This window comes from Fukomys damarensis, unplaced genomic scaffold (genome assembly GCF_012274545.1).
Source record: "Fukomys damarensis isolate Sample0158 unplaced genomic scaffold, DMR_v1.0_HiC HiC_scaffold_19, whole genome shotgun sequence".
Taxonomy (NCBI): Eukaryota; Metazoa; Chordata; class Mammalia; order Rodentia; family Bathyergidae; genus Fukomys; species Fukomys damarensis.
In genome coordinates this window covers 40719863-40729690 of record NW_022900931.1, presented here as the reverse complement: position 1 = coordinate 40729690, position 9828 = coordinate 40719863, and the positions used below count along the sequence as shown (strand labels likewise).

The 9828-nt window shown below is 44.8% G+C and overlaps 1 long non-coding RNA gene across 3 annotated transcripts; it reads right to left on the bottom strand.

The window, feature by feature from the left end:
- Window positions 1–4707: 4707 nt before the first annotated feature.
- Window positions 4708–9828, bottom strand: LOC104868983. 3 transcript variants are annotated; one of them, XR_004517968.1, is made up of 4 exons: window positions 9752–9828; window positions 6633–6900; window positions 6438–6501; window positions 4708–4840 (listed from the first exon to the last, which is right to left on the bottom strand). It is a non-coding gene; the product is annotated as an uncharacterized LOC104868983 (long non-coding RNA). The 3 variants fall into 3 exon arrangements; XR_004517969.1 differs by lacking the exon at window positions 4708–4840 and adding an exon at window positions 5686–5819; XR_004517967.1 differs by lacking the exon at window positions 4708–4840 and having other exon boundaries at window positions 5686–6501.

The window sequence follows — 9828 nt, the reverse complement described above, 5'->3', positions numbered from 1 at the left end:
ACCATGTGTGCTTGTACTCCAGATCCCACTCTAAACACCCTGCACAGTGCTTGCCTTCTTGTGCAAGCTGGCTTTGATTTTTGGTTTTACTCATCAAATTTTGAGAGTCATAATAGTTCACGGGATTTATCACCACTCTTGGCATCGTGTGGCCTCCAAGGATATTCCTAGGTGGGATGAAAGAGAAGGGTCCCATGAAGAGGAGATGGGTTTAAGAAGGAACAGGTCAAAGATCTTGGATCGTAGAGGTGGCAGTAGCCCCAGACACCACCGCTTCTCACCTTTCCCTTCTCCCTCTGCCAAGTGCCTCTCCAGACTCCAAAGATGTTACCAGTGGATCACTTACTACACCTCAGCCAGCCAGCTCCATTTCTGGACAGCAGCAAGTGGAAGAAAATAAATTAGTGTTGAGGTGAAATCTGCTTCCCTGTATTTTCAGTTCTTTGGTCTCAATTGTATCATAAAGGCATCCCAGTGACACAGTCAGAACTGTTCCGTGGTGCCTATAGGTGCCCCATCAGTTCCTGGCAAGGTAGAAGCTACAAAGTTACTCTATAATCAGCGGCCTGGTACTTTTGGGGTTAACATCGGAGGCACAGCAGCACCTGCAAGATGGTGAGCAAAGGGAGCCCCAGACTAATGGGATCAACAGCAGATCTTCAAAACCACCCTTTGAGGACTCTGAAATCCCTGAATCAGCTTGCAAAGGAGCCATTTACAGCCCACCATCTATGCTGGGCTCTGCTCTGGTGCTATGTCTGCAGGGGCACTGTGTGAGCATGGGGCTTGCCTCCCAAAGCGCACTTGAAAGGAGTGTCTTGGAGCAAAAGTCAAAGGGTAAGCAAGTCAATTTCAGAAAGTGAAATACTGAAGAAAGTGAATAGGGCAAGGAGACTGTGTTCACCTGCAATTTTGAAATAGTAAAATATATCGGATTCCTAAAACAAGCTATTCTTTGGATATATATTGTGGTATTTTCTCCCCAACCACAGCTAATAAAGATATACTCTCCCTTCCTTTACCTCCCTTCTTTCCTCCCTCCCTCCTTCCCTTCCTTGTTTCCTTCCTGTATTTACTTTTTAAGTATAGACAGCCTATTTATCAAGTCTATTATTATATATGGTGTGAGGTAGGGATCTTTTATTTCTCCTGCAAAATAAGCAAAAATTCCCAAAACTGCACACTGAATTATATACATTTTCTTCCTCTCATCATCATTTACACATGTATCCACACACATATGTGTGTTTTGTGTATGAACATACATTTTTTCATAATCATTATTCTGAGCTTTTTATTGTTCTGGTTGTTCTCTAAATTAGTGCTATAATGTTTTATTTTTTATCATGACAGCTTTGTCTTATATCTAAACATGTAATAGGGCATTTTTCTTTTCCAAACTTGTTTCATCCATCTCTAAATATCTTTCAGTCATAAAAATTTAAAAACTTACATTAGAAATTTTCTTCACCAAAACCCTTTGGAGATTTTTTTAAAAAATCAGAGTCACACTGAATACTAGATTAATTTGGGGGAAACTGACATCTTTACAATGTTTGCCATCCATCTGATAAATATTCATGTTTTTTGTGTCTTTTAATAGAGTTAAAGATTGCTTTCCTATTAAAACAACAGCGGTAGATTATGGAACAGAATGCAAAATGACCACAAATTTTGAGCTAAATCATGAGACTTTGAGGAAATGTTGCACTTACAATGGATTATAACACTCTCCCAACAAGACCTTTTCACCTTTGGGAGGTCTGTTTGTCCTTGAGGCATGGCTGGGTAGATCTGGGAGCACTGCCCTTATGCACGTTTCCTGCAAGACAACTCTCTCCTTCCTACCTGAGTGGTCAAGGATGTGGGTGCTTGAGTCAAATTAGTTGGGTTCTAGGCTCAGTCAACCATTTATTAGCTAAGCAGCCTTGGGCAGCTGTCTTAATTTTCCTAAATACTTAATTTGATAGTAGTAAAATGGAGAATCAAATAAGGTAATGCCTTGGTAGGAAGTGAGTGCTTAGTAGACATTAGCTAATGTTATAAGCAATTCTAAGCTATACTTCGCTATATTTTGATTCATAAAAATGTGTTTTTGTGTATAGATAGGTATTTATAAATGAAAAACAGAGAAGAAAGTTTTCTCTATCATATATTAAATGACCTTCGGAGGCAACAACGGTGTAAAATTATTTGTTCTCTTTTGTTCTCTTCAAAATGTGCAGCTATTAAAAAATCAAATTGGGGAGGGTAGACAGTCTCAGTAACAATCTGAAGCAGTCTATAAAAGGATAAAATTGAGGCATTTGGGGACAGGAGTAAGCTGATAAAATATTAAGAAATTAATAGAAATCAGATAAAGAACTTTGCAGTGAGAATGAAGAGTCCTTTTATTATCTAAGGAGTTAGTTATAACTAGAGAGAAAGTAGAGATTAAGGAGCTGGGAGGGCTGGGGATTTAACTCAGTTGGTTCGGTTGCTTGCCTTGAATGGTGTCTGCCTCAAAAGCGCGCCTGCCTCAAAAGTGCAAGGGCCCGAGTTCGATTCCCAGTATCAAAAAAAAAAAAAAAAAAAAAAGTTGGGAGAGGAACTGGATAGTAATTAGGGTTTCACTATTCTTGGTGTGAAGCAAGAGCAACAGGAAGAAAGGGCTGAGGGGAGAGGTATTTTACTAGGAATTTAAGCTGCATTTGGGTAGGAAACCACAACTTGAAGACAGCCTGCAGTGACAACGCTGACATGGGTGAAAATGAGTGCGAGTGTGTGGAGTTACCTCTGTTGAATTACTCAAAAGTTAACGCTCCACTCCTTTCAGATGGTCATGCTGCCCAGATACCGGACTTTTAGGAGAAGTCAACTCTGTTGCCACTGGAATGTTGAATAACCATCCAGGGTTAATCTGAATGCTAGTCAGTAGTAGCTGAAATAGGGAGAGAGCATTTAGTCTAAGCCCAGTGATCAGTTTCCTTTTGATTTTGGAATCAGTAATGACTTTTCTCATTGCTAAAACATAAGAGCATATAATTTATGTGTCATGTCTATTTACAAGGTGCAGATTGATCTTGTTTCCTTTTCCTGTTGCTTCTCTGACTTCATCTTCTACCACTCTTTCCTCTATTTCTCAGACCAGCTCTTTTGGACCCTTGATTTTTCTTCACTGTACCCCATACACCCTGCCTCAGGACCTTTGTACTTCCTGCTTCCTTTGCCTGACTAGAGAGCTCTTTCATTAGACAGTTGCATGGGTAATGCTCTTATTTCTTTCAGGTATTTTTGCTCAATAGTTGTATTCTCAATGATGTTTTATTTCAGTTATTCTAATATCTCAGTTATTCCTTCTGCAATATTTCATTCTACTCTTCCATCCTTTATTTTTTTCTTTTGAATACTCACAACTTCCTGGTGTATGATATATCTGAGTCATTTAACCCTGTGCTTGCCTTTCTTCCCAGAAGAATGTTAGCTCTATAAAGTCAAGGATTTTGCTTGTTGTCTTGTAGCCTCACTGCTCAGAACTTGTGACAGACACGCTGTAAACCTCAATGAACACTTACCGAACAATGAGGGAAGCCAAACTGTGGGCAAAGATAAACCATTTTTTTACAACTCCTCTTCTCTATTGCTCTTTCCAAACATACATTTAAAAAGGAGTCTGTCATCCTGTAGAGTTGAAAGATCTTTGCCAGTCTTAGCCATAGAACTGTTGTACTCTTCAGCCAACACAATTTTCAGCCACCAACCAAATAAGGACAACATTAATCGTAGGTGACCATATATTTGAACCAGTCTCCCGCTGGTACCCTTTGGCACCTGGAGCTGGCTCTCAGGTGAATCGCTCTTAGGACAGTGAGATATGAAGGCAAAGGGCCTCGGCGTTTTCCAAGTGTGTGACTTTGGGCAGTCACAAAATCTCTCTGGACCTCAGCTCCCGCCTCTGTAAATTCACTGAGTTGTTGAGGGCTGTATGAAAGCTCAGGATAAGCACAGCTGCATACTTTTTGATACTGTCACCACAAGGCAACCAATTTCTTCCTTTCTTGTTTTCATTGAGTTTATTGGTACTTTTTAGGTATACCCTACAGTTACATTCATCATTGGGATCTCGTACCTTTACATGATCAAGGCAACCAATTTCATTAGAACAAACACCCATTCTAGCGGTAATTTAAGTCTGATGCTTCTGCAAGCATTATATTAACTATTTCTACCCATTATCCATACCAGCGGAGAGCGACGGGGCTGGTATTTATGAGACGACAGAGACAAACAGCATTGTACATGCAGGAGGAGACTAAGTATTCAGATGCGGCGCCATCATCATTATCACCGAGGTGATTCTTCATCCTATTTTATTTCATGTAAAGCACTTTTTCAAGCCATATTTCACTCTGAAATTGTAGTTAGTAGGCAAGATTGATGTCATTGTTTCCATGGTTTTGAGGGGAAGCTGAGTCTTCATGGAAGGGATATGTCTGAGCTGGTGCCGTGGGCCAGTGGAGGAGCTAAGCCCAGTCTTTTTCTTTTTTTTTTTTTTGTCCTGGGGGTCGGGGTACCGGAGGTTGAACTCAGTACCTTGCCCTTGCAAGACAGGTGGTGGGACCACTGAGCTAAATCCCATCTTTCTGACTGTCCCTGGAGAGCTGTGTGCTCTCCTGCGCCTACTGCGCCTGCTGAATGAGCACCACAGCGCGATGTCACTCAGCTACTCTTGCACGCGGAGTTCAAGCTGTGTCACCCTGTAACACACCTTCCCTCTGATTTTGAAGATGTCCCCGGAGCCCAGCAGAGAAATGCAGAAACTGTAGAGTCATCTAAGATCTTTTTATGTCATCTTAGGCACCTGAAGGGATGATAAAATGCTTGTGCTTTATCACTGTCCAAAAAAGCTGAGCCTTGATGTAGAAAATGACAACAAATCTCCAAGTCCTCTCCCAGGGTCTGTTACCTCCAGAGTTGGTGGGGCACTGGCTGGATGGCGGGCAGCTCACCCAATCTCTTACCTATCATGGGTCGCACCACCACTCTGCGAGAAGCCGTCAGCAGTGACTCCCAGGAACTTTGAAGTTAAAATCCACACGTGTTGGCTTCCAAGGTAAAGTCCCTTCCTTTCTACCTCTGCTGGCGTACGCCTCACTCCACTCTGTGTGCCCTACACTCTTCACATCTTCCTTCCCTCCCTCCTTCCTTCAGTTCTCCCCCCTCCCTTGCTCTCTTCCTTCATTCCTCCCTCCCTTCTTTCCATTTGGCCAGTCCCTCCTCTTCCTTTGAGACAGTGTGAGTGATCAGCCCTCTGTGATTCCTCCTTTGCCACCCACCCTTACTCGCAAGAGGAGAGGCTGCCTCTCTGTGAACCCACAAACTCTTTGCTCCTTTCATTCCCTGCATTAGTGCTCTGTGTCACAGCTCTTTCCTGGACTCATCCACTGTCCCCCAGGATCTCTCTGGGCTTGGACTTGTGAGATACTCAATAAAAATAAATTGGATGTGTGAGTGAAATGGTAAGTTGTTGTCACACATGAGATAACGAGGGACACATAATTGTAATCACCCACACAGCCTTGACTCAAGTCCTTCAGGCCCCTTGGGATGGACAGGCTGCTCTGAAGGATTCAGGGGATGCCAAGACCTTTCTCTCCCAGAGTGAGTCCTGAGAGACTTCCATGGCTGTGTCAGGCGATGGTCACAGGGAAGCAGCGGCTGCTGGAAAGGCAGGTGGTTACCTCTGCCACACGTACTCCATAGGATACAGTGCAGGGAGGTCACGGTGGATCAGAATGCTATCGTCCGGCATTAGGTCAAAAGAGATTCACAATATGGCCCTTGGGCATGGGGAATGGAACCCAAGTCAGCCTTTCCACGTGTGCAGTTTTTCCCTCAGAACCTCCATCCCTTTTGAGCACACCCGATGCCGTGTGCCTCCCTCCTTGTTGAGTAGTCGGCTGCCCTGGTGGTCCCACACCCTGGGGACGAGGGAGCCTCAAACTCCGCAGAGGAGCATGAGAACCTCAGAGCTTCCCATGGAAAGTCTAATGAGTAAGATTTTAAGTCCCTTAGTAGCTGAAGCTGAGAAACTCGGGGGCAGAAGGGCTGGTCAGAGATTTCCCCCTTCTGCTTTTAGCTCCTTCACTTGACACATTAAAAATAGAAACTATTTCCTCCTGCCTGCACTGCCTGCCCCCAGCCTGGGCTTGACGGTGGTCTACCACAAACATTCCGCACTCACGGTGACAGTGGAGAAGCCACCGATGCTCCTTTGGGCAGCACAGTAAGATCAAGCTCATGCCCCACTAGCAAATGCAATCCCCAGTCTGCAGGAGAAATGCAGCTGAGCAGGGAGCTGTGGATGGGGCACTATGGCACCCGCGAATCCCAGTGTAAGCAGGAGAAAGAGGCATTAATGATATGGAAACTAGTTGGGAACAAATTGTCTTCCATACCTGTGACCCTGCAAGCGCATGATACCTGGAGCCTGGCGGTCACTCTGAAATGTCCATTATATCACTGAATGAGGAAAGGAAGAACAGGAGATTTTAGCCAGAAGGTAACTGAGTGAGGTAGTAGGAAGAAGACAGAAAAAAAATTTTTTTTTTCAGTTTTGGTGAGAGATCTAAGAAGCAGGAATATTCAGTTACCTTCTGTAAACAGCAATGGAGTTTGCAGATGAGGAAATGCACAGCCGCTCTGTAGATGCCATTTGGCACCAGGGAGGAGATACCTTAGAGCACGATTAAGACCCACTGTGCCAAGGGCCACGGGCTTGGGGACTGAGTGGTCTGATCATCTTGTTCTAGGCTCTGGAGCCAGCAGGGTGACTGCACTCACCGTGCAGCAGGCCATCGGGAGCAGAGTTCGATGTGAGGAAGTGCGATCCCAGCAGAGGGAACAGCATGTGACAAGGCCCTGAGGGAGACAGAACAGTGCCGTGTGAGTGATCTCAACCACAGACAAGAAGCCATGAAGCTTAGACACTGGGACCAGGCCTTCTCAGCAAAGAGAAAAATGTAACAGTTCTATTCTTCCCGGTCGGTTGGGATCATGGCTGAACTGAGAAGCCTGTAAATCAGAGCTGGGGTTAAAGGTTAAGGGTTAGAGCCCTTGATACCACTCCCGCTTGGCCTCTGCAGCCTCCCTTTCTCCCTGTCATTTCGACCTTTCAGAAGTACTATTTGTCACCTCCATTTCCTTCAAAGTAAATCAAATTCCAGATTTCCCTCATCTTATGGAAAGGGCAGGAAGGGTTTGCTCTGTGGCTGTCTGTTGCTACCCGCTGAGTCTGGATGTCTCCATTTGAGTTCCAGAATGTACCTTCACAATCTTCCTGGATTTTGTTTCATTTGGTCTTTGTAAATTAGATTTGTTGGGCATTCATTGTTTGTTTCCTTGATTCTCCTCCCAATATTATGAAAATTATTCCCTCCAGCAACCGGATACAATGTTTCCAAGACAGTAATCATGTTCCTAGGATTCGATTCTCAGTCTTCCAGCAATAGCTGATTGATCCTGGAATGGGTATTTGGTTCAGGGCTCTGGCCCCCAGGAACTCTGGGACCCAGAACTTTCAGTTTCACTCTGGCTGGGACTTCAACAACAGAGGTCGGCTGTGATACGGCATGCGGCCTGTCTAAGGGAAATGGGGTACCCTGCTGTGAGAGAATCTGAGATGAAGAGAGAAGACACCTTGGTCTCCCAGTTGCTTCAAGCTCGCATTCAGAGTATGTCCTGGCCCTGGGTACATCTCTGCCCATGACGTCTGAGCTGCTCTTACGTCCTCGTACTAATCTCCTCTTCTCTAAACTAGTTCCACTGGGTTTTCTAGCATTGCAATCTCAGTGGCTCTGACTGTCACTCACCCCTCTGGTCTCAGGAGTGAGGTCACTTGCTTCTTTTCTTCAGCTGATTCCACTGCCCCTGAAAAGTGTTTTCAGCTCAGGCCTCTGCTCACATTGTTGGCAACTTCTGAGAGCTGCCTGGCTGGAGGAGCTGGGAGGAGACTCACTGATGTCCTGCAGGGTCCAAAAATGTACAAGTGCTTGACTTTTGCTTTGTTCTAAAGTAAAACCAATGAATAGACAACTAATGGGGGTCTTTTGGTCTTTTTTTTAAAGAAAAAAATGCTATCACACTCAATGTAAGTATTTGGAGGTGGACCCTAATTTTATGTATTAAACATGTATGACGTAGCATTCTAGGATGGCAGCAGTGTGGCAAAGTTGAGTTTAAGTGGCGTACAGCACCTCACATTTTTCACTGTGTTTTACCAGGAGCATGGACACTCAGCAGTGTTTTTAAACCACTACTGCAGAGAAGTTCTGTGAAAACAACTCAATGTTACCTACCATGCATCTTCTCTTGTTCCTGCTTGTGAAATTGTTCTTAGAAAGCTTTGTGAGGAAGCACTCCAGAGAAACAAAGAGGGTGAACTAAAAAAGAGGAAGATGTAGGCCCCATGAAATAGCGATTTAATTCCAGATATAGACAGGAGTGGAAAGTCCTAAAATAACACTTGGGAAGCAGGGGTGGCAGGGAGGGGACAAGTGAGCTGCCTGCCTGCCCCAGTCAGCACTGGGTGAAAGAGGATTAATGAATTGCATAGCAGACAGGAGAAATTTTTTTTTTTTAAAAGGCAATCAGAAACTCCAAGGAAAACAAAAGCCTGAAGTATTAATTGAACATTGCTTAGTTCTGCATTAACGATGCGTACATATTCATGATAAAATAATATTAATCATGGAGTCATTCTATATTTTTTTATTGCAGAGGATGAAATACAAGGTGGGGAAATAATGCAAAATTGAAAAAAGATTTCTTAATCTTTTATAATAGCAACTCGATAGATAATGTCTAGAGTTCATATACCAAAAAGTAGCTGTATAAGTAGAGCAGATGGGGGAAAGGGGTGAAGAGAGAAAGAGAGAATATTATAAGAGAAGAAATACCTAAGGGGTTAAACATAATTTTTCTCGGTAGCAAGAATGGGAGCTGAAATGGATGAATCAGATTCTTATTTTTATTATAAATCATTCTCTTCAAGTTATTTGACATCTTTTTGAACCCTATCCATGTGTTACACTGAAAATCTTTAAAGGATGTATAATTAGGCTGCTGTGACATTTTTAGTGAATCTAATCTGATTTCTGCTCATCATGCCTCTTTTTTCTAGATATTCACAAATAATTGAGTCACTAAGCTACTCGGAAAGCTGGGTCAAACTGAACTCGGAGCTGTTTTGGGGTCCAGCACAGGTTCACATCTGGAAAGGAGCGGAGCACACTGGCTTCTTATCTCTGAGACCTTTCGCTACCAGGACTGCGTAGATGCGACTGGCACGGATCTCACAGAGTGGAGGCAGCGAGGCCCTTGGTGAGCAGCCCAGGCCGGCGGGCTGGGGGAGGGAACCCGGGCACACAGCCCGGAAAGGGGACAAGACAAGGCCGGGCGCGGCTGGGTGGGGCGCCTCCTGCATGTGGCACAATTCGCTATGATCCAGCTACAGCAAGATCCCAACAGGCTGGCAGGACAGGGCCTCCCGGGCTGGGAGCAGGCGCGCCCTCGAGACTCAGTCGCTTCCCACCTCCGTGCTCGCCCACGGAAGACTCTCTCCCCAGGTCTCCTGTCCAGGGGCCGGGTCTGACGAGAGCTGCAGAGTGCAAGAGCAGGACGGCACTACGCCCCGGAAAGCAGGACTACGAGCCTCACGGTGACGGCCCGAGTGGTTCTCCCAGGATTCCAGGAGGGAGAAGCAGAAACCAACCTGGATAACCTCAGGAAAGGAGGCCGGTGAGCAGCTCGCTGAACCGTCAGAGACTCTGGAAAAGTCACTGGGCTCCA